The sequence below is a fragment of the Anopheles maculipalpis genome, chromosome 3RL, assembly GCF_943734695.1.
Source record: "Anopheles maculipalpis chromosome 3RL, idAnoMacuDA_375_x, whole genome shotgun sequence".
NCBI lineage: Eukaryota > Metazoa > Arthropoda > Insecta > Diptera > Culicidae > Anopheles > Anopheles maculipalpis.
The window spans coordinates 88,193,477-88,218,712 of record NC_064872.1 but is presented as its reverse complement, the minus strand read 5'-3'; the positions used below and the strand labels follow the sequence as shown (position 1 = coordinate 88,218,712).

Sequence of the window (25,236 nt, the reverse complement as noted above, 5' to 3'; positions counted from 1 at the left end):
AATTCTTTTAGCTAAAACCCGTTGGTGGAGGAGGCTCTGCGAGTTAGCTCTTCTCTACCACTATATAATCGACCGAAAAAGAAACATCAAGCAAACCACCAACTCTATGTGATGTGAGCAGAAAGCAAACAAAACAATAAAAAAAAAAAATCGGCTCAGAAATCACATAACCAGACACAACACACGCACCCATGTATTCATCCACACAATACGTGAGTTAATTTATCATTATGCTGCACTGACCCAGCCCGATAAAGCGTTAAATAGTTACCCATTGGTAAATCCGGGGGTTACTTCCCACGGGGCACATACATATACCGACCACACGGAAACATATTGCATGTGTTTGGAGTGGAAAACGGATGGCAAAAATCACAATCACACCGGCACACACATGCACACCGGTCGAGCCACAAAGGATTTCAATCTTCTGCCCATGGCCCACCAACCGGGAAAGAATTTAATTCCCCACAATCCGATTGTGCGGACAGGATGGAGAAAGGTTGCAGCGGGGGAGGCGATCAGGTGACACGATTGTAATGTAATTTAATGTTGGAAAATGTTAATTATAAATTATACATTATTCGCCTCATTCGGTCCGTCCAAAACCGATTCCCATCGGAGCAGAGTGAGGAACGAAAAGTTGAACTACACTCGTGTTTGGTTTTGACATTAATATGATACGAACGTGAGGACTTTCCCATTGAGGTGCCGAGGGGGAAGAAGAAGGTGGAAAGTCAAACGCATCATGCGTGGATCGACGTCGGACGTGGCCACAGACAGGCAGGGGAAGGATTGCTGCGTCCATGCTCATTTACGTTCGGTCCGGTTGCATAAAAGCGCAGACGTGTGGAAAATTTCCTGTCCATTTTTCCAACGCTTTTCCAGCGAGCACGCAGTTTGGTTCGTTTTTTTTTTGGCTTACTCCCCTCCCACCCTCGGATGCGTGCCTGCATAGCACATATTTTGATTAATTTGAAAATTCATCACCAATTCACACACTTGCACGCCACGCCATCGGGTCCATTCGCTGTATCGAGCGATGCTGCCGAGGTTTTGTTATTATGTGTTTGTAATTTCACATTAAAACAAACATTATGCTGCGAGTTAGACGGTTGGGGATGCTGTTTGTGGGGAATCCAACGGAATGACGGATAGGCAGTTTGGTGTGTGTGTGTGTGTGAGTGCGAGTGTGGCTTTTTAGGCGAAACGTTGGTGGTTCGATTAAATTGTTTATCAATCTAAATTGGTTCATCGTTCCCTTGTGCGTCTGGGTTGTATTTTTAGGTCTTCATTGATGGGTAGCTGGGGATCCCATTTTTTGCTACCAAGTTGTCATTGTACTTGGAATCAAAAATAAAATTAAATTGATTACCCTTTTGCGTTTGATTCTGAATTTTCGAACGTAAAAATAATTATCTTAAATTAATTGAGGTGGTTAATTTCTGGGAGGTATTTCAATTATTTTAAACAATAATATGACATTTGCAAAAATTTGCCTATTTTTTTGGGTTAAATCGTAAAGATTTTGCTTATCTTGAGATCTTTTTTATTTTTTTCCCCTCTTTTATATACTGTTCTTACAACAATTAATGCTCTTTCGAATCAGACAAGAATCACAATTAAAGAGTTCATTCTAAAGTGAAGTGTAATTAAAATTTCCCCTCAATTCGGTTCATACGTTTAATTTAATTTCTTTAAAATGAATTACGATCTTCAAACTGTTCGCAGCAGAGTTAAGTGAATTAATTTTGCGCACTAATCGCAAATGAAAATGAAAAACTAACCAACCTCATCACGAGCCGTACACGTGCAACAAGTAAAGCGGACGCACGTTTCACAGTTCCAAAACCCCTTTTTCGAGCGGTGAATATATTTTTGTTTCCCATTCCAACTTTCCAACCGATCTCGAATGTGTTGATTTCCCTACGGGAAATCTGCGTACCACGGTGTCGCCAAAAAAGAAAACGCCCGATGGGAAAGTAAGGGCAAAAAGGCGAGGGGCACACTTATTGTAGCGAAACTCGTCACGGAAAACCCTTTCTCTCTGCCATCGCTAATCAGCGGCAACCATCAGCGAGCGATCAAGCAAATCAACAATGTTTCCTCACAAATGGCGTTGGTCGTGTGTGTGTGTTTTAGATGGTGGGTGTCATTTTTATTATTTCAATTTTTCCTACCCGTCCCCATCATCATCATCATCGTCATCATCTTCATAACGCATCGGATACGCTTTTACGTCGCTTGAACGTGACATTGGGACGGGCATGGAAAGGGACAGTCAGAGGCTGAGACGATAAAATATCTCCAATATATCCCATCCCTTCCTAGTTCCATCCATCAATACCATGTCACGTTCCTCTATCAATCTCTCGCTCGCTCTTTTTCTCTGTGCAAATCGAAGTAAAGAATACAACAATCAACATCATCACCATCGGCGTCCTCCGTCCATCGTCGGAAATGGAATAATAGTGAAGAAAACAAAACAAAAAAAAAACACACACACACACACACAAAAGCGGCAGAAAACGGTTTTCCTTCATCAAATCCACAGCAACAAAACCGACCCACCCAAAACCCACCCATCGACTCGAACCCACGCCACCATACACGTGCGTGCTGTATTGCGTAGTTCACCAATAGACGCAACATCCGCACGCAAACGCTTGGGGCGACGAAGGCCACTTCGGGGTCCATTTTTCCCTCCGGGGACATGACTGGGAAAGGGGGTGGTCCAGGGTATGGTTTCACATTATCTTTGATTATATCCTTGATCCCATTTTTCCGCACTCGAATGTATTTTCCTTCTTTTCTTCTTGCTTGCCTTCTCGGAAAGTCATCTCCTCCCGTTAGGCCTCACACTCCGTCCAACCGTCACACTTCGCACGGCTAAAGGACACTCAGGTTCTTTCCTTTGGCCGCTCCTTCTTACCTTCATCATCTCCCTTCCTTTTTCCAAAATGGTCGTTCGGTCGGTAATCTATTCGCTCGGTTGGCGGAAAACACTGCCTGGCGAGCAACAGCAACAGTGATTTCAGGCTTGTCCGATATATCGCATGCCAAAAGCTCGCCTTAACGAGGTTTATAAAGCAGCAGTGTATTAGTGTCGGTGAGTGAGTGAGTGTAGTGAGTAAGCTTCGTACCGGTGATGGTGAGCAATGGCGGTGCTCACTATTCACTGCCCGATTTCCGTCGGTTAATAACGACATAAATATCGGGCAAAACAATGTACCTAAGCGATCTGCTTGTGTAGAGAACACAAACACCACAGCACAGTGTCACCCTAATCGTCTCTCACTCTGGCAACAAACACCCTACCCGTGAATGCCCGAGAAATCGAGACACAAAAGCCGAACAAACATATTTAATGCCGCGTGTTTTCTCTGGTCGTTTCTTACCCTCTATTCCCTTTGCCCTTCTTTTAAGCCGCGCTTTGGACCCTCACTAGCACACTCGGTTGCAGGGTTGAAAAAAAGGGAAAATCATCAAACGCACGATGATGTTTCTCTCATCCTGGAGCTCTCTCTCTCTCTCTCTCACATAAACAAACAAACACAAGCTAAGCGTGAGTGACTGTGTCGATTTCTCCTTTTGTGAGTCGAAGCGGGAAATGATTTCCACCCCTATTGAAAGGCGAAAATCGAAGGGGAAACACTGAGGCAAGCTTTGTGTCCTTTCGGAACTCACGCGATGATACGGTGTCGGTGTTTGTGTGCCGTTACAGTTTGCCAAAAGGCACAAGAGTTCATACTTCCGTTGACTAGCACTCTCTCCGTCACACCCTATGTATTTCGGGATACATTTCGCTCTGTCCCATGTTTATTTTACCCCTTTTTCACCCCCCTCCATCCCCCATCGACCCTTTTCAACGACCCTCGTCGTACGGTTTGCGTTGCAAATCACCGAAGATTATCCGGTAGTAATGTCGGAAATTGAGAAGCATATGGAGTACGGGAGTTGAGTTTGAAGTTGAAGTGAGCATGTTCGGTACATGATGTAACCGCTCACACCGTCCCATTTAATCGGATGAGCTCGATTATTTATTGTTGCACTGCGAAGTATTTTGTCTTTCGTATCGACGATGAGCAGCTCGAAGCAAATCGCTATATGTTTTACCGGCGATGAGTGCCCACTTGAAGCGATTCTAGACACCTTGCGATCCGATGCGATTACAAATATCAAATGATGAGTGCATGCGATCAGGACCGATTAGAAATCGTTACATGAGTGGTGTGTGCGAGGGTATGGTTAGAGAATAATTATAACCTATCGTAATTCGTAGTATCGGTGTCGATTATAATAAATAATTTATATCACACTTCCAACATCGTGGGCGATGACGACGAAGACGACGGAAAAGCATCACCGTAAACAAATAATCATAATTCCCTCCCGGTTCAACAGTTTCAAACCAACCTTTACCTCCCTCCGGACTGGCCATCTACCATCACCAAAACAAACGGCTCTGCGGCAAAGGATCCTTCTTCCATTAGGGAGCAAATGGTGTACGCACAACCCGCAACAATCTGATGCTTTTTTTTTTTGTTTTCCATCAACAAAACTCACTGGTCGGGGTGACTAAATCTGTTGACAACTGTCACCCATGCTACTTGGCAGGGACAAGGCATGGGAAGTCTATATTTCGTACACGGATGGGAAAGGGAAACGACAGGCAAGCGTAAACCGATGTCGATGTGCGTCCGATAAGATGACGCGCACGTACTTGTACTCGCTCTTGTGATTATAGTAATGATGGATGGATTCTGGTTTCTGCTGCTTTCATTTAATGGGTATTGCGTATCGGGAGTTGGATTTATAAAGCTGGAAAAAAAAATCCTTACGGAATATCCTTCGACTTCTTTTGCGATTGTTGAAGTCTGGCAATCATTGTGTTTTCTAGCATTATTGAGCCAACTGACGGGGATTTGAATATTCTTGTTTTTTTAATTTAAACTACAGCTTCCATAGAAAAATCCATAAAAATGGAAATTGTCGCGGAAATTGCATAGAATCAGGCGCTTTGTTGTACACATTAACATTAGTTTATACATTAACTTGAAATTATGACAAAATTGCAGTTAGAAAACTGGAGTTTTTAATGTAAGCTTATCACATCACAAAGCTGTCAAAATTATTCTACGAGTATTACGCCGTTTACCTGTCATAAGATCAATCGTGGACGGACAAGCAAACAAAGGACTTTGTTTTTTTTTTTTTATTCATGGTAAACAGAAATGCCGCATTGTTAACCTTACATGCTTACTGATACGATAAGATTGATTATTTGAGTGTGTTTAGTGAATCTTTGCACTTCGCCTAATACAGTTCCCCTGCCTTTACATGATAAAATCGAGAGCATAACCCGACGTGACATGACGACTCACTCTTTCCATATTAGCCAAAGCGTCGCAACGCTCTACTGTGTCACTGTCTGCGAGTGAGTGTGAACGTGTGTGTGTATGTGTGTCTATATTCTTGAATTTCCCTTCGGAATAATTTCATCGGTTATGTCGAACATGTGTGTATTGATTTACGTGTCTCGCTTGGTGGTTGCCTTTGTGTGTCTGGGCGGTGACGTGTGTGTGTGCGGCAAGGGGGAAGCGCAACCATACATTCTGCGCAACCATTTGCCCAATTTTCCGGAGGGCCACTTCCCGTCGCCCGATGCCTGGTGATACCTTTTGGCATTTCGGGTCGCACACGCATACCATTAATCCACGGTCTAAGTCGGAGAGCCTTTAATAGAAAGGCAATAATGAGGCAATGTATAGGAGCGAGACAGAGAGGGAGAGAGCGAGAGAGAGAGAGAGAGAGAGAGAAAGATAGATAGAGGTAGAGAGAAGACGCTTCTCGGCTAAAGCCTCCTCTTAAGGGGTGGACATGTTTTATTCTTTATTATCTCACCCTCTCATTCTCACCCTTCATTACTCACTCGATTTTCTCACACTCGGGTTCCCGGTACCACGGGTTGGGAAATTGGATTCGCAACAAAAGTAGGAAGGGAATTCGGCGTTCGCTACACTTTTCTCTTCAGCATTTGTCCATCGTCTTCCGTGTGTTGCTCCAGTCCCTGTTGCTAGCGGCGCTAGTTGGGTGATAGTCGACGGCTCTTAGCAGCCCATCTAACTCGACCATTGTTCGGCGATGATTTAAATGTCCTTGCCCCGGAGAAGTAGCTGTGGCGCGTCGCATCGCAAGTGTTGGGTGGTTGGAGGAAAAACCGACACACACACACACACACACACACACACACACCAACAACTCCCTTTCTGTTGTGTCTTCATGTCATCCTGTTTGACCGCTTTTTCCACGAAGGACAAACCCACAGCCACAATGTGTCCTTGTGTCGATTTTTCTTCATTCTTCGCGCACCGACCGACACCACCCCAAACCGCTGGTCCCATGGGCAATCGATGAAAATTTTCTAATTTTCCAAACCGATTTCCACCGATTAGTTGCCGACTAGACCGTGCAAGAACGGTCGGTTTCGTGCTCGAGCGCGAAAGACACCGAGAGGGCCTGGGCAAGGGATGATTAATTGAATCGTGCCGGTTTCGTGTCCGGGGTAACGGGTGGGTTCTGTATGGCGGGAAAGGAGCGGGAAACGAACCGATGAAAGATAATGTTGAACTTTTGCCGGGTATCTTGTTTCAACGTTTGATGCCCTTTTCAGCGTGTTTGTTGTTTCATTGTTTTTATTGGTTTGGTTAATTTATCCCGTAAGGTCAAATTGTGGCGCGCCGTGGAACCCGTGGAAATGCGAGAAGAATACAGTAAGAAAATTTGTTCCAACGAATTTTTTCGAGCTTGTTTCTTTAAGATTATTTATTTTATTGTTTTGAAATATTTTAACACAAAAAAAACGAAGAATAAAATAGCGAAAGAGATACATTGTCATCCCATAGAAAAACAGAATGATCTAATTTATTTTGCAAGCCATTGCTTCCCTTTAAGGTTCTACTGCAATAAAACAAGTGTACTGAAGGTCCTTGAATTTTTTACCCCTGTCCTCCTCAATATTGCAGGGGGAGAGCTTTGTGATACAAATTGCATGCTTTTAACAAGTGCCATCCTCTGTCTCTGTACCGGAGGACGAAGGTTACATCATAATGGGACGAAATTACTCTTCCACGGTGGCCGTAAAAGTTAGCCCGAATGGTCCGAGTTTTCATCATTAATTACCGAAGAAGGTTCTTCCGGTTAGTTTTTGTTTATTTGCTTGTTTTTTTTCTCCTTCTCTATCGCCCTCTTTCTATGCTATTTGGTGGTGGGTGAGGATATAAATGTGTAGCTTGTTTGTATTTTATTTTTTACTTACTACCTTCATTTTTCTCCCTTTGCTGCCACCTTCGTTCGAGTGACATAATGTAATCATCAGTTAAAATTCTTTCTGCCAAATGTTCTGTTCCCAATTGCAATCACAAGAACGAGAACCGGCGAGACTGCCTTCCCATTTTAAACCTTCTTCATTTTTTGTTGTACCTCATTTTCAGAAGCAAATTGTTTATAGAAAAAAAGCAACAAATTCAAAATAAGATTAAAGAAAATCTATACACATTTTGGAAGGGACATTTGCAAAAAAAAAAAAAAAGGAATGGAAGAAAGGAACACAGCAAGCAAAATCGCTTAAGCCCTTTTTCGGTAAATCAAATCAAAATGGTTTTTATGGGCAAGTTATGGTTCTTTTTTTATTCTTTTACTCTTTCTGTCTAGTTCTTAGCTACCGTTTTGCCGCCAGTGAAACTGACGACTCGGAAAGAAAATATTTGACCCCTTTTTTTTGCTACCTAATGTCCGTTAGTGTCCAACGTCCTGTAAGCATACTGTTTACTAGAGAAGTTAGGTGAGACGAAGAGCATAAAAAGCGGTAAATCAAAAGGCGCACATACACTCGCCACCCTACCCAACACTCACGACACTTGCTGTGTCGGGGTTGTGTTAATAACAATTACGACCAACAGCACAATGCACACACAGCACGACTGCAATGTCACAAGCCACAAAGTAACTATAAATATTGCAGACACTTGAAGCACTGATGGCATTGGTGGCTGCGTAGAAGGAAGACGTTCGATTTAGTACGGATCGAAGTTGTACAGCCGCATGAGTCATGCTTCATGCTACTGGATCTGGATAATCTTCTAAAATCCACCCTTTCCTTAACCGCACTGGGAATGGAGTTTGTCCAATACTATTATCAGTGTTCAGAGGCATAACTTATCGCACAGACCCTAATTCATCGTCTGCTCTGTTTGTCTTTGTTGCTCTATCTTGTGGTGCATGGAGACTTTTCGAATCTGATTCCTGTTCGACTTGTATTACAACTATGGAAGTTGTTTCAGGCGACTGAAGTAAAAATCTACCGAATAGGCTGTTAATAAGATATTTCTGTAAATTTACAAAGGGTTTCAATTTACAGCTCCTAAAAATATGCAATATGCATTACAATATTAGCATATTAAGCTTCTATTCACGGCTAAAATGACTCTTTTAATAAGACCTGTCACCTGGGTGGTCAGTGCAAAGCGAGTTCAGGATTACAATCTCCCTTCTTATAAACAATGGCGACAATGGCGACTGTGGCGATATTGACGAAGACGAAGACGACATTTATCATGCTTCCTCCTCACCACCAACAACCGACTCCACCACCCACTCGGTAACCACTCCAGGCACACTTTGAACCCTCCACTAATATGGCAGAGAAAGCCATCGGTTTACTAACCATAAGGACATACTCTCGCACGCACACACACAGACAGACAGGCGCACAGGACAGGATGGCGACGCAAAAAGGGTCACACACTCGCAAGACAACACCGTCGTCGTCGTCGTTGCGTCTCCACGACCACGAATCGCATCCCCTTGTCTGCTTACAAACTCACCCCCATGGCGCCTGCCCGGTTTTCAGCTATTCCATATCTCATCACCTCCCGTCCTGTTCGTGCTTCAGGTTCTATTTTCAAACCACAGTGCTATAAACACAGCCTCTCTCAAGCACACCAAACGCATACTCTAGCACATCATTCCGGTCGCTTAGAAGTTTGTATACAGTTTGGGGTTTTTCGATTAAGTAAATTTGAGGTTTTTGACGAAACTCGAGCAAGAAAAACCGGCCACTTTTCCCGGAAAGCGAAACGGAGGAGCACAATCTGTATTATTTTCTCGATGCTGTGCGATTCGTTCGCATCCGAAATAAGTCCGGTGTAATTTAAAGGCAAAGCAGTAGTTTGTGTGCAAACGCACACAATGTGGTGTTTCGACACGACAAACTCCGCTGGAAGATGGATCACTTTTCGAACCATCCTCTAATCAAGTCCCCTTTTCCCAGTTGGGTGTGCGGACAGACAGACAGACAGAGAGCGAGAGTGTTTGAGGGTGTGCTATTTTTGTTGTCTGTTCATGAACATCCAATGAACCGATGGCAGGAAATAATGATCAATCAATTGTGTGGCGATGAAATGGAAAGCGAAACTCGAGCTCCCATCAAGAAACGATGCAAATTAGCAAAATCTTCCTTCGCTTACCCTGCTGTACTGCTTAAACAAATCGACACGAGCATATCCTCAAGAAAACAAAACGCGTTCGGAAAAGATTGGCAGTAAGTTATTCACTGTCACTGTTATATTCTTCCTACAAACAAACTACAGCGAGAAAGATTCAAGGACTTTCTTTTGGAAAAAAGTTGTTCAAAAGAGTGACACTAAACACTCTCCAAGCAATGTGACTCGCTGTGAACCTGTACCTAACACACCGTGAAGCTAGTCCCAACTAGCTTCACCACCAAACGAAGACAAAAACGGATTGCATCCTTGGCTAAGAGCAAGTTCTTTAAAATGAAAACTTTTATCAACTGAAGATGCCACATCGAATAGAAACAAATGGGGCAAAGTTTCTTGGGCTGCGGTTTCGTGGAACTTTTGACCATTTTTGCTTGTCGAGCTGGTGGACAATGGAAAGCAGCACCACACCCCGTTTCTCAGCTGTCTCCGGTTGGGGTTTTCGGTAATTCAATGAAGCACCATCACATACGCTGTGCGGTGCAGATGCGGGGAGAATCCATGGGAGCGGTTCCAGCGGTCATCGCAAGATAAATCGAAAGTCAGTGAAGATAAAGCAAATGTGCTTCGTCTTGGGCAACTTGAACTAAGGGGGAATAAAATGTTTAGCTGGGTGTTTGCTGGATTTTTATAGATCTGGAGAGAACTAGTGACATGCTGGAAATGATATCATATTTCTTTGGAAGGTGGAGAAAGAAGTTGGATCGTTCCTTTCTGCAGTTAAGTAGGTTTAGGATCGACACGCCTGAAGGTATGCAATTTTAAGGTTTAACTTAATTTAGAAAATCTTTACTACATTTTTGGAGATTATATCGAAAGAGTAAACGCATTGAAAGGCTTAAAAAAAGTTTATAACTCTTATGAAATAAATTCTTATCAAAACAAGGGTCCTTTTACTATATATTTTCCTCCATTTCATGATTATCATCAAAGCAGTTACTGAGAAATGATATTTTATTTCGCATTCCGGAAGATTTTTCTCTGGTAATTGGTATGATTTCTATTCAAAAATCTGTTTCATTTGTTACACAATAAACCAACTTAGAAAATTTGTAGAAAATCTGTTAAAAAATTCACCACAATTCTGGCAAAAAATTGATCCATTTTTGCCAGAATTAATACTCCATACCAAAAGAATGTTGTAAAGCTAGTGAGATACACTTGTCAAAAGGGCACAAAAAAGGCACTTCGGTTTTGTAGTTGAGAAAATGAAAAATAGAAAAGAACCCCAGTTCTAAACATGCATTCTCCCCTAGAGCCAAAGTATTCGCTTTCATGCATAACCCCGGGGGGGAGGAGATGTGTTTTGGGAAATGTCATAGCACCATATTTCCAATCGACCGCCACATTCGACGAATGTCCCGTGTTTCGCATATTTGATTTGTTCACCCATCAACCCCGACCGGTCGTTGGCGGGGACAATTCCATCAATGTACGATAAAACACCGAAAACTGGGAGGAACGGGAGAGAGAAAGAAAGAGAGGGATGGAACGCGTCGGGGTGACCGTGAAGAGAAAGATTGAAAAGAAGGGACAGAATGGAATATCATCATCATCATGATCGTTGCACACTGGAAGCGTACGGTGGCGTAACAGAAAATAATATTCAAATCCCCTATTTTTTTTATTCCACAGAAAGCATTCCAAAAGAGGCGGTGTTGCTGGCGTAGCTGATACATTTTTTTCGTTGTTACTGCCTCTCTCGCACACCGGATGGACCGACAACACGGGGAAAACACACATTTCCCAATCCTGTTGACGGTACACACAGCCAAACACACACACATCCACACAATGTCGAGGATGCGAGGAAATATTGGATCCATCATCCGGAATCGAGTGCGCAACAAAGAACAATCTGCAAGGGGATGGAGTGGTACTGTTGGTGGTGGCGAGAGGGTTCACATTTTTCAAATATTTTTTTCTTCCCATACACACACACACACACATAGAGACAAACGTTCGGATGCCGTATCGAATCGAGTGGAGCAATATTTTTCCGGCTTGTTCTTGTCGTTTGGATGACCAGAACCAGGATGGACCGAGTGGACAACACACGGAATGGTTTCTGATCGCTTTCGGACACAGTGCGCTGGACAGTTCAAGCGAAGAAAGACGAACAAATACATGCACAGTGGGGCAACAAAAAATAAAACTGGCTGCACCATCCCACACCAACCCACCATCCCCTTCCCCATCGTGGAAAGTCTTATCTAAAGGGCCAACCTTGAGCGAACGGTCCAATGGTCTTCCAAACAACTGCCACACAGCTTTACAGGTTCGCTTTTTTCCTGCTATTCACCTACGGCAATTTTCCCACCCTCTCTCTCTCTCTCTCTCTTTCCTCTCACCTACTCCAAGCCCACTCTTGGGGAGTTTTGTGGAAAAGTTTCATTTTTTACATTCACCCCAACGCCCCATTCCATCGTGCTGTGGACCGCTGGAGAGCTAAAAAGTTGGACGGTTGGAAGTCCTCTGTATGTATGTGTGTGTGTGTGTGTCTGTTTGTGTCCTGTGGACAAAGTTGAAACGTTGCGAAGTTGCGCCAGTGTACCGAGTGGCCCGAGTGGTTTACACTAATATGGCACCGTTGGAATCGTGCAAGTGCGCTAGAAACACAGCAAAAGCAACAACAAGAAGCAGAAAAAAGGGCCACCACCGTTCGCAATCGGGTCGGTGTTAGAAGAAGCAACAGCGCCATCGGAGCAGCGCTGCGGAATACGGAATGGCCCATCCAACAGTCTGGAGCTGGTGATGGAAGGCGACATCAAATGGCGACAGCGACGACAAAAAAAAAAATGCTAGCGACCCTAAAAACCGAAAGCGAAGCGGTTCGACCATTACGGGCATGATGGAGGACACCGAGCATCGGGCTGTGGGAGCCGATTTTCAAATGAAATTTCCGTTTTCAATACAGCGCACAGCCACAGAGCAGAGCGTGTAGAGCACGTGCGTGTACGAGATTCCGTCGTCCTTTTTGGCATCCGTCTTGTGGAACTTTGGTTGATTTGGCCAAAATTTACATCGTCGATGGTGTCGTATTTCTTCCTAACGTTAAGTGGAAACTTATGGCACAATGTGGATTCATAGAAACCTTATATTTAATTTATCAGGAATGACTTAATCTAATTGCTAACTGTCTATTACTGATTGCAGTTTAATTGGCTCAACTGTCGATAAAAGAAAGTGAATGATTTGTTTTTGATTTGTGCATAGTGAGCAATAAGATATTTCGATTATACCATTCGATTGGAAGAGTAGTGAGATAAAATCAACCGTATGTCCTATAAATCCTAGCAAGCTTAGTAAAAGTGAAACAATGAAGGCACACAAAACGCACTATGGTGCATCGTTCTCTCCATCACGGTAAACGAAGGGCACAGAGCGTGGAGGCAAAAGTTAATGGAGGATAAATGGAGCTCCTGTATGTGTGCACCGTTTCTGGCTGTGTAGGTGTGGGCAAGACCTTTCGGGATGGAACCGACTGTTTGATCGAGCGTTGCTACAAAAAGTCAAATGAAAAAATTCAACAACAACTCCTACAACGCGACAGCGAGAAAATAGGAGAAGAATAGTTGATGTCCATGAAGCAAGGACATGGGGGAGGGTGAAGTAAAGAAAAAGAAAAACATTCATAGATAGCGCTACAGTATGGAAAGCTAGCCAGAATAATAAATAATACCCATGGGATAGAAATGGCGAGCGAGGGACAAAAAGAGAGAGAAAGAGAGAGAAAAATCCCTAATAGTAGTACATAGAAGACGCACGTGCCCATATCGACAGAGACATATCTGTGCACACATAAAGGGCACACACACACACATCCTGGCACAAAATACTTCTACATATACCAGCGCTCGACCCGTAAGCTTTTGCAGAAAAAGCTTCTGTTACGGATCCTGTGTTCCATTCCCAAACATTCCGCCAACTTTGATGAAGCGCGCTACTGGTACGAAAGGTAAACCAAAGGCGACAATGGCGAACCCGGACTGGCATTATGCCAACCGACAATGGCGTGTAAGTGGCACGGAGTGTGCGGGAAAAGAAAAACTACTAACCCCTTCCTCCCATTCCTCTCCCAACGTATGAGAAAAAAGGGTGCGAGACGTTAGGGAAGGTTCAAAGCTCCCGAGAACCATTTGTACGCTGCTTGCACTAGTTGGTGAGGTTTTTTTTTTTGTTTTTTTGTTTTACTCTTAAACCTCAGGCAAACTTTTTGATCAATGTTGTTTGCTTCTCTTTTTGATTGTTTGCCTTTTTTTGTTTTTTTTTATTGCACTGTTTGTGACTGCTTGTGCAATGGTTTTGTTTTTCTCCCTTTTTGATTTTTGTTTAGCAAACTTTGATTGATTAGATTTTTCATTCATTCTTATTTTCTTATTTATTTTTAATTTGTTTCATTCTGTTTCTGCTTTTTTTCTTTATATTTCATGCTTTTCACCAGTTATTAGCGTCCGATTAGTACTTACTAATAAAGAGCAGTTCATTTATCCTCCCTAATTGCAATCTTGTACATGGTACTAGAAACGATTCGATTGTTTAATGCAACAAACACGTCTTTAGCGCACCGCGCCTGGGTGGATCGGATATCGAAGAATCCCGCGGTGAAGATGACTTTAATTGCCAAACTGGCGAGAATTGATGATGCCAGATTGCTTCTCGGCATGGTACAGCACAGTCAGTACCACCACCCTTTCCACATTTTAAATGTATCCTTCGTGTGGCATAAAAATGGTGATCCTTCCCTCCTTTTCGCCGCCAACACGGCCAAGACCGACCGAAGAGATGAGTTTTATGACGACAGCGATACAACGCTGCCTCGGAAAATTGGTTCATCCAGCAAGGAAAGGAGCTCTCTGTTTGTGTGTGTATGTGCATGGGTCTGTATGTACGCAGGGAAAGCAGTTTGTACAGCAGATCCACACACCCGTTCCCTCTTCTATGGCTCTCTGTGTACTCGCATCGAGAAGGCAAACTTTCATGACAATATAATACAATACGGACGAAACATTCTTCGCCTTCGAGCTCGTTTGCTTGACGTTTCTCTATGAAGCCCACCCACAGCAGTCGACTTCGCAGGAAGCGAGGACTGCGCGAGAATGTTTAAGGACACTGGAAATTAAAGCAAAATGAAGGAATGGGTGAAGGGAGTGGAAGAAGATGAGGTGGGATGGGATGGGAATTGTGAAATATACACGCGGCCTAAAGTTTTCCGTTAATCGGCAAGCGCAACCGTGCCAAAAACGCCACACTACACCGCTCGCTATCTCACTCACTATCTCACTCGCTCGCTCCTTCACTCACTCACAATCGCCATCCCACTCCATGTCCAACAGCTATCGTCAACGGTTTTATGTATCCTTCCCAGGACGATGCCAGAACGACGAAACACGGCTCGGGAATAAACTTTAGCCACACACACGTACATTTGCCACATCCTTTCGGCCTTTTGCGTGTACGCTCTCTCGGCTAAGGCTCATAATGTTAAAGCTACCGTTCATTGTTGCTTCCTCCGTCCCTTGCCACTTTCCAGTTCCTAGCCTTTTGGGGTTGAAACTCAACCGTCTGGCAAGCAAGGATCGAGGCAGGATCGCGTGAACAGAACAGTCTTCCGTGGGCGATACGGGAGCGAAATGGGAGGCGTCGAGTGACGGGTGGGTCGGAACTGAATCTACATAAAGTGATATTCCTTCTTGTCGTCCTTTGGATGGTTCGCTTCGGTTGGATTGAAATCCTTTCTCATTCACCCACACAATCAGACGCACACAAACACACACACAAACACACACAGAAAGACGTAATGCACATCACCGACATCCTTTTGGAGAGCGCCTTCTGCTTTAGAGGTTGTTGAGGATTCGGAAGTGCAAGGGGTAAGGCATTCTCACTCTCCCCACACAACTCTCCACCGATTGTCACGCCATCCTCTTCACGAGCTTCATCCTGTGTGTAATCGCAGAACCCGAATGGAAAAGTTTCTCGGAAAGCGGACAGAAAAGCCTCCGAGCAGACTACACCGAATGCGATATGCGATGGCGGTGATGTTAGGTACAAACCGGAGTACATAAAATAGCGTCGACCGAGGTCGTTGGTTGATGACGCCATGTCGCACAACCGGGTTTTCGGTACATACATACATACATACATACATACACATACACAGGATAGGAAAGCCACCATACACAGGACAACGAGGCAATGGCAACCGTGTCAGCTTATGGTGGACCCACAGCCAAGAGCTCTGTAGTAGCCCTCCCAGACATTCCCTTGGTATGGGCAACCATTTTACAAAAGGAACTACCATCCTACCGAGAAAAACTTGGCGTAGGTTCTGGGTGGGGGCTCGCTTAGGTTTTGGCAACAGTAGTAGTAGTAGTGGTAGTTGAGCGTTTCGATACAGTATGTATCGTGGCTGGAAGAGTTGGCAAAACCCAAACGATGGGTTCAAATATGAAGCAAAACCAAGATTTATCCCTGCAGCTGGTTTATTATACATGAGATACAGCGGCGCAAGTGGATGTCCTTTTGTTTGGTGTTTCTTTTTTTGTGTGTGCTAAGAAAAATCAAGTGAATAATGTATTATGAGAAGATAACACAGCTAACTGGTAGATGATTCTTAAGAGAAGAAAACCTAAAGAATTATCTTTTAACTAAAGGCTTACTTATTGAACTAAATGAAATTAAAAAAAAAAACTATCATACACTAGTGTTCTTGCAAAATCAACAGAAGAAGGAGTTAAATTTAAAAATTCAAGTTGAAAAAACAAATAACCACAAGCAGTTTGTTTTCCATTTTGCTACCCTTTTTTAAGTTTGATCCAAAGAAATTCCAGAGCAAGCAAAAACTCTCAAAACTCGACGTTTTCTGCATCAAACATCACCACTCCTTCCATTGCCATAGCCTCGAAAAAAGAGGCAGACAAAATGACCAGGAAATCAAAAAGGAAAAAACAACTGAAACCAACAAGAGAAAAAAAGAAGGAGAAGAAGCATCCAGAGCTGTTGCCCTGCTCTTGTGAAACAGCTGGTCCAAGGAAAGGTTTCACTTGGCGTCGTTTGATGCCCGTCGTCGTTGGGGTTTGCTTAATTCCATCGTTCTACTTTTCCGTATGTACCAAACCGAACCCTGCGCCCGGTTGCTACGGGTGCGGCACGGCAACAGTGGAACTCGATTGCTTTATGTATAGGCTTAGGCATTCGTGTCCGTATACCGGTTTACCCGTATAATGACAAACAGGCCGAGACCAAGTATAGTGAACCGAGTGGCCGGGAGGTGAAAATAAATAAATATATTGGCCCCAAAAGAGCTGCCCGGTTCGGTTGCGGCTTCGTGCTTGAGAAAATTACTCGCCAAACCAACGAAACCCGGCGAAAGGCGCACCAAAAAAAAAAAAACAAAACAAAAAACGCCCGAAACAAACCCGTTCCTTAGCGTGCGGAATGGGGCGTGCAGCGGCGATGAGTCCGAAAAGCCGCCGCAAAGTGAGTCGTTTCACAATCTATGTAATAAGCGAAGGTTCGAAAACCTGGCCCAGTCCGCTGCGGGGAGTTTGTGTGATGTTGTGTTTTTCTTCCCTTTGCTTTATTAATGGTGGTTTTTATTCCTATTTCGCTTTGTATTTGGTTCTAGTTGTGTCTTTTCTACTTGGTTTGCTGCTTTTTTTCTTTTTTTTTTCGTTTCGTTTTCGACAGACCCAAGGCTCACTGTGCTATCCTTTTCCAATCGTGCCTTGAGAATGAACAACCAGGCGTCTCCATCGTGTGCGCTTGTTGAGGTGAAATTTTATGATCGGACAGCACGGAAGAATGGACGGCTGCGGTGCGATCTAGACCCGTCTATGCTTCGGTTTTGGCTCACCACTAAGAGGGGTTTGGAAAGCGGGTTCGGGTGTGTTTGCCTTTCGGGTGGTTCGCTATTGTCTTTAAGCGGATTTGGCTATTTTCGATAATATACACACTATTTGCACGAGCAGGGATCGGGGTTTGCGTGTCAGGATGGATAGAACTTGATCTAATTCCTCTTCGTTTACGTATCCAATAACAAATGTATGGTAAGAGTACCTTGTTGTTATTTTTAAATTTTATGTACATATTAATGTGAAACGTGTGGGTATTGTTTTGTTTTGCTTGTAGAGGTTTTTGTATTAAAAATATCTTTTCCAATACCTCGCATTTTGTCTTTTAATCTTTTTTGCATAATGGGCGATTCGAATCTCTTGTAATCGAATTTCATACCTGTAACGAGAGTGAAAAAGAAAGATAAAACGATTATTAGAAAAAGAGAAAGATGAAAAGATGGAGATGGAGATGGGAAATGTTGTAGACTAAAGACCTAGTTTGTTTCTTAGAAAATATTTTTGCATATTGCAAATATGTTACAGGCAACACATGTCGCTTCCTTTTAGAAACAAACTACTTTTTGTACTGCTAATTTTTTTCTCTTCTATGACCGCTTACTAGAATTTTTTAAAATATTTTTATTTTAATATTTTAAACAACAATCCAAAAACTCCAAATTGTTCTCCAATCCTCCAAAAAACTCCAATCGTCAAAATAGATAAAATACATTTTAATGACGCAGAAAAGCGAAAAAAGTTTGCTAACATTGATTAACGCAAAGAAGATCTAGCCTGTGCATGAAAACTTTGATAAGTTAAAACAACATTCGATCGTAAATGTCTTCGAACCGGGGAATCGTGCCAATGTATAACAACGCATACCGTTTCACGTCCAACCACTCCTACCAATCCATCACACGGTTGCACGCCTGCCGGCAAAAGCTAAACACAAAAACGGATAAACGATCGTCCCAGGGAAGCGAAACCCACCAGGCGTCTCCATCCAAACCAAAACACCATGAAGGGTGATTTGCTCCTAAAGCAACATTTGCCAATGTTTGCCAATACCAAACGTTGCGCTCTTTTTCGCTCTCTCATGCTACTATCACCCTGCTCCCTCACTATCACATAGCTTTATGAACGGCTAACCGGTACGATGTAGCATATTGCTCGTCGCCAGGCATTGCCATCTCGTTCACTCCCATTATGTCCATTTTTTGTTTTGCTTTTCCCATGCAACAATGCCAAAATCGTTCTCCGACTCAAGTTCGGAGTTCGTGTTCCACATTCATTTTTGCCTTATCCATCTTGCCCATCCCTTAGCCATCCTCTCCGCCATCACCCTTACACCCTCCCTTCTACTGGCATTCCTTTATGCATCCGTTTCCACCAACCCGAAAGGGAATGGGAACTCAGGATCACAATTTTCAAAACTGTAAAACCATATTTATATAACTTTATATACCAGTCCACCCATCGCCATCCCTTTGCACATTTTCCTCTGGGAGTCGTTGCGCTATCTTCTTCGCTCCCATTCGCCCTTTCTCACTCGCATCTTCGCACTCGGTACGTAGTCTACATTTCAGGCCGAATTGAGTGGTGGTTTCTTTATCTTGCCATTCCCCGCACACACACACATACACACGTATAAAACCATACCCATACTACCCATCATCATCACCATCTCTGCAACGGTTCGTTCACTTGCGTTCCAAAGTTGAGCAGTTGTGGTGATACTGGAAACTGGAGTTTTTTTGCCTCTTCCAGCAATCCTTCTCTTGCTGTTAGTTGCCCTTAACTCTGAGCCTTCGGTTTCCATTTGTTGTCTCCCTTTTTGCCACCTTGATTCATTCCTCTTGCCACATGCACACACACACTCGTTCTACGTTGATGGGATTTGTCCTCATTTCATACGAACACGGGCTCAAGCTCCATCGAGTACTCCAGGACGAAGTTTCGAACGGTGCATAGTAGCAGTAGTACGTTCTGGTTGTTGGAATTCCCGCTGTCATCTGTCTTCTCCCCCTTGATTCCCCTATTTGCTCTCAAAAACCAGTGCTCATTACCGGCATTTCTTCTTCTCTTGCTCCCTGCAAAAAAAAGGACCACATATACACATTCCATTCCCAAGTACTCGGAAGCAGCTCGCATCTCCGAGAACTCCGTCCGGTTTTGTCATCCTCCTTTCACTCACACAACCCCTCCAATCTAACTCCTCCACGGGAGGTCCTCTCCGTTATGGTGCATGGTGATTGTTGCTGCTGCTTTCCTTATTATTACTATTATTATTATTATTCTGATCATTACTATTATTGCTGTTGGTCGGGAGTCACCGGTGTTGGTCGGGGTCTTGAAAACTGCTGTTGGAAATTGTTTGCAAGCTCACTACGCTTCCCAACCGGGTCGGGTTGGTTTGCGAGATCCGGCTTTTCATTATTTTTTTCCCCTTTTTCTTGTTTTTGTTTCTTCTTCCCTTTCGTTGCTGCTCACAGTTCACTGTAACGGCAAAGAGTTTGAAAATGTTACTCACACACACACACACACACACTCCGGCCTCACCCGGATCGTCGTCCCACTTCAGCGCGGTAAGCATCCATGTCCTTTCGCAAAACTGACAGTAGGAACCGAGTCTTTCCGTTCCGAAAGCGACTGTGAAACGCTATAGCTCTAGGTAACCATCCTTGTATCCCTTTTTGCATCCATCTTTGCCGCCCGTAGTCGTACACTTTGGCGATCCTTCACTCGGTGAGTTGGTCTGTGCCGTAGCTACTGCAAGGATTGCTGTTACGATGGCAAGCGAAGGATTCACACCGCAAAGCTCTCGTCGCTTCGTATCTCCCCCAGATTACCGCCACTCCCTGGCCAAAAAGATGAAGGAGGGGGTGAGGGGAGAACTTTCTTTCCCCGGGACGCGAAGCTGAGAGAAACATTATCATTTATTCACTCTGCATCTCTTGTGTGCCTGTGTGCTGTAGAAGTTCAACCTCGCCTCACCATCCTGCGAACGCGCTTTCGGATGTTGGGAGCTTCCTCTAGAAGTTTGCCGCACACCTTCTGCTCGTCCTACGTAGCAACTGTTGAAACATTTCACCCAAGCGCTGGCGAATAATTTCTCCTGGCAGAAAGAGCCTCGTGCCTCCCATTCGGCTTTTCTTCCACACAAAACCTTCCCAGTTTTCGGGGGCGTAGAATGTAACGATCCTTGGAAGCGGCTACGGCAAAGGTTTTGCACGCCCGTTGTGGAGTTGGGATTAAAAGAGGTTTCGACATTTATGGGTAGCGCTCGAACTTTTCCCTTTTTTCCGAACAGGCAGCGCAGGATGAAGCGACTGATGGAAAGATATGAGCCGACGAGGTAAAAGTTACGAAACTCTTCGCTATTTGCTCGTGTGTGTGTGTGGGTGTGCGCAAGTTGGTGGTACGAGATGCCGGCTAAAAGGGGACATCCTTACACCGCGCTTTCTCCAACAGATTGCCGGGGAATGGGGATTGATGAGAGTTTTCGGGTGACTTGGAAGATTTTGCACCGAACTTTGGGAAAGTGGCGGACTCTATGGAACACAAACCAGAAAGTTTCACCTCACCAAAAGATAGAGAGTGGAAAGGGGGAGTAGTCCGTGCGGGAGGAGAAGAAAGCAATGAAGGTGGAATGTTGATGAAGATGAAATTTTGAGGAACATTTCGGTGTCGATGGAGGTACCATGGGTAAGGTGGTAACGAGATTTCTTCGACAGCAGGGAAGTTTCGGGATTTTCTGAGAGGATAGAGCGTGGTTGAAGGGTAGGACAAAGTGGGAAAGGTATAGGTGGCCTGTTGCTGACACAGTGGGCAAAACTGTGGCGTTGGGAATGGGCACTAGCATTACGACAGTTCGTTTTAAGTTTGGTATGAGTCGGGGAGATTCAAAATCGGGCAAAAGTTTCCATTACAACAGAACCTTCATAATAGTATGAAATTCCCATGCTCGATTATACTGCTCGATGGTGGTGTAATGGATGCTTATATCGCTTGGGATTTGATTGATAAAGGTAGTGAGGATACTAACGAAATTTGATCAACTAAAAACTTATTTATTTATTTTTTATTTACAATTGATTATGACGGTCCAATGCCGTATTGTCTGATCAACTAAAAACATTAGTAAAAAAAAAACTTACAAACCACAATTCAAACAGCTGATGTTTCTAAATGGAAAAATCTATTTCCCCTTTTTTATCCGGAGGATGAAAACGAAATTTGATACGGTTTGTTACCGAATGTCGTTCTACATTGCGGTTCACTCCGTCCAGTAACAATCACAAACGAACTCGAAAAAGGCAAGTAAGCACAGCTGGATGCCGATGTATCGTCTTCAGCACTCATCGGTTACGGTAGCAGTGTTGACGGTGCTGCTGAAATGTTTCCTTTCCTTTCCAAGAAACGAGGAAAAGTGGCAACCTCAGAATGTTAAGCCCCGAAAGCACATCTCAAAACAACCCAAAAAGTGAAACAAATAGCGTAATGAGTGAAAGAGAAGCAAAGAGCGTTAGGAGCAACAACTTGTTATTAATTAAAAAGTTACCAGGCTTCAGCTTAGTTGTAGCTTTCCGGTACCTAGTTGCTTGTGTACGAAGAGTTCGTTTTGACGTTTAGCCGTTGATGCTGTTTTGATTCCGTTTGCACAAATGATAAACAGGGGGCAAATTTATGCATAAAAGCACCTTGTTAAATAATAAGTTCCTGACGGAAATTAAGAAGTTGCAGGCAATGTTTAAGGCTATTAGTACTTAGACAGAATTTTGTAATGTACTTCTTTGGAAGAAGTAAGAAAAAAAAGATAAAAAACAATTAAAACACGTGTTGGATAAAACAAATTTGGAAATGTAAAAGTGGAACCCAGGAACAAAAAAGGCCCACATAGAGATTACGGGTCAACTTATAATATTTGTTTTTTTTTTTTTGCATCACGATGACAACAGCTTTCTCCCAAGCAATCGACAGCTACATCTCGCTAGACGAATCCATCAATTTCGCTAGACGAGCGAAAGCGTATGGAAGCGAGAAATTGTCGCAAAAGGAATAGCAGAAAGAACGACTTTTCTTCCTCAGCTGACGTGTGGGTACGACGCATCGGAGAGGAGCAAACAATTCGAAAGAAAAGCATGAAAAAATGAGCCGAAGAGAAAGAAGACGCACACTTCCCACATCTTGCAAAACCCGAGTCCAGCAGAACCAAAGCGAGCGAGAGAATAAATAAGGAAAATAATAACATAAAAAGATTTGCCTTTCTGATAAAACGCGTCCGGCCGTAGAAGCGGAAGCACAGGAAGGGAGAAGTGATGATGGTGGTAAACGGGAAGGGAAGGCGATGAAAGTGGCGTGAAAAAAATGCGACGGAACAACACACGCTTGCTGAATAGCTTCCGCTTTTCGAATGTGTGTGTGTGTGCGAGTGAGTGTGCTCTTTTCTTTTTTGCCTTTCTCTTTTTTTCCATGGAGACGCATGGTAGGTTTCAGGCGCAACGAGTCTACCTAACATTTTCCACCGAAGCCAAGCGCGCAACAAAAAGCCTCAGAGAGAAGAACTTAGGGACGAAAAAATGTTTATATACACAGCACCAAACACACACACTAGGGAACAGAACCGGTGTGACGTGACTGTTCGAAGCTGTCTCGGATGACCGAGAAGGAGTGGAGGGCACACAGAAGTGAGTGTGAGTGTGACGCGGCTTTCGACGGAGCAGCGCAAAATTCTACCCCATATTCTACCATTCCCGTATGGTGTTTTTTAAGTATGCCAAAGGAAAAACCCACGAGCCCGTGTGCTGGAAGGAACTGGATGGTTCCGACCTTCGTCGCTAGCTTGTTTCCGTTGTCGCCCCATTGGGTGCGGGAAGCGGTGGAAAAGTGGCAGAAGCTTTTCTCATTTTACTCACGAACACGCTCTACCAATGCTTCCTCCTCTCCCCCATGCCTCATCCGCCCTATAACGCTGTGCTGCGTGTTGCGTGATTTCTTTCCCTACCCGGTGCACGGCTTTCCAAGAGAAAAGCGGCAAGAAAGCCCAACAAGAAGACAAAAAAAAAAAACACCATGAACCGGTGTGACGATACTTGGATGGTCTCGGATCGTCGGATTGCATGACAAAGTGTCCCGTCGGGCAGAAGGGGGCCAGTGTGGGCCCGGGGTTTTACTGATGGAAAACTTGCACGGGAGGAAAAAAAGTTGTGGAGATGGTGTGCAGGTGCGTTAGGGTGTGCGGTAGAGCAAAAGCTGCCGTCTATTTTCTCATTGCCTTCGGGCAGATTTCAGGCCGTTACCGGTCACAACGCCATATCACCGTCCCGGTCGTCATCGTCGTCGTTGTTCGGTTCCTTTTAACGTCCTAAACATCCCACCCACACACACACACACACACACACACACACACACACACACACACACACACACACACACACGTTCACACATTCCGTGCAGGAATGGAGAAAGAAAAGGGCCAGGAGAAAAAACAGAACGCCACAGTACACACAGCAATAGGAACAATCGTGTACGCAAAAGACGGTACGGTCGGTATCATACTTGTGGTGTATGTTTTTCCTTATTCTGTTCTTTTCTCCCTCACTCTCTCTCTCTCGCGCTCTTTTGAGCTAGGCTCGATGGTAGATGGAAATGAGAAAGTCTAAGCACGAACGACACAAAAAAAGGCGAGGTGAAGAAGTTTTTATCCTGTTTGACGTTATACTCCAGCAACGTGGGACGATAAGAGCAAAAAGCCTAAGCCTCTTTCGGAATGGCAGATAGAGAGCATGTATGTATGTTGGTAGGAAAAATATCACACACGGTAAACGGAAGCCGGAATGCATGTGTGAATATGGAAAACCAGTGCCAATAGACGGAGCCGAACGAGTGTCCGTGACCACCACCGGAGCAGCAGTACAAGCTGTCAAGGCACAAGAAAGGAGGAACAACTCGTTGCACCCCTGTTTTTTATGCGCTCGATTTGTTTCTCTTTGCCAAGCGTTTCGATATCTATCTTCAGCTCTTGGTTTTTTTCTTTGCTTTGTGCTCTCCACTCTCGCCGTGTGTCGGTTGGTGGTCTGGCTTATAAAATATTAATTTTAATTTATCTGATAGCTACATTTTGGCTACATGTCTCTGGAGTGGTAACAACGATAAATCGGTGAAGCCATTGTACTGCGGCAGGGCGAGAGAGCAAGAGAGAACTGGAAAAGCAAAATCCATGCCAGCAACCCCTCCAAGGGTGGTTCGTTTGTACTGAGAGGAAAAAGGAAAAAAGCCATGAACCTACACCAAACTCCCTAGCATATTGATGCAAAATGGCTTAATAAAAGCTTTAATTTTCCAACAAATTAAAAGAATAAAAAAATCATTTTTTGAGAATTTTAATAAACAATAAAATGACAGTAAACTTTACTCTTTTATAATAATAAAACAAACAAAAGCAAGCTAGATACAAACCAATGTAAATTTACACCTTTTCAAGTGGGGCTGCCGAGCAGTACTTATCGCATGACACTCTTCTCATCTTAACGAGAACGATAGGGAGAACCTTGCCTCGGCTTCTGCTCAATTTCACTCCGCTTTTTGCACCTCCTCGTAAAACTCCCCTTACACCATCCATGTTGCAGGTTAATATCCAAACCATACGAACACTGGCGGGAGAAAACTTTTAAATTAGGTCTCGGATTTCTCCAATCACGTGGTTGTTGAGTGTTGAGCCAGAAGATGGTATCCGACTGATAAGGCAAAGAATTCCAGCACGCTCTCGGTATCCCACATCGGTGTCCCGTCTTTTTTGTCTTATGTCTGCGTTCGATTAATGACTAGCATTAAAAGGC

General features: G+C 43.9%; 2 protein-coding genes across 3 annotated transcripts in view; one reads left to right on the top strand and one right to left on the bottom strand.

Annotated features, from left to right (window-relative positions):
- Positions 1-25,236, top strand: part of LOC126561506 (importin-7) — a 431,061-nt gene that overhangs the window by 275,158 nt on the left and 130,667 nt on the right. The gene's annotated exons all lie outside the window — the stretch shown is intronic.
- The window catches only part of LOC126561422 (zinc finger MIZ domain-containing protein 1), a 93,190-nt gene that overhangs the window by 8,468 nt on the left and 59,486 nt on the right, over positions 1-25,236 (bottom strand). The gene's annotated exons all lie outside the window — the stretch shown is intronic.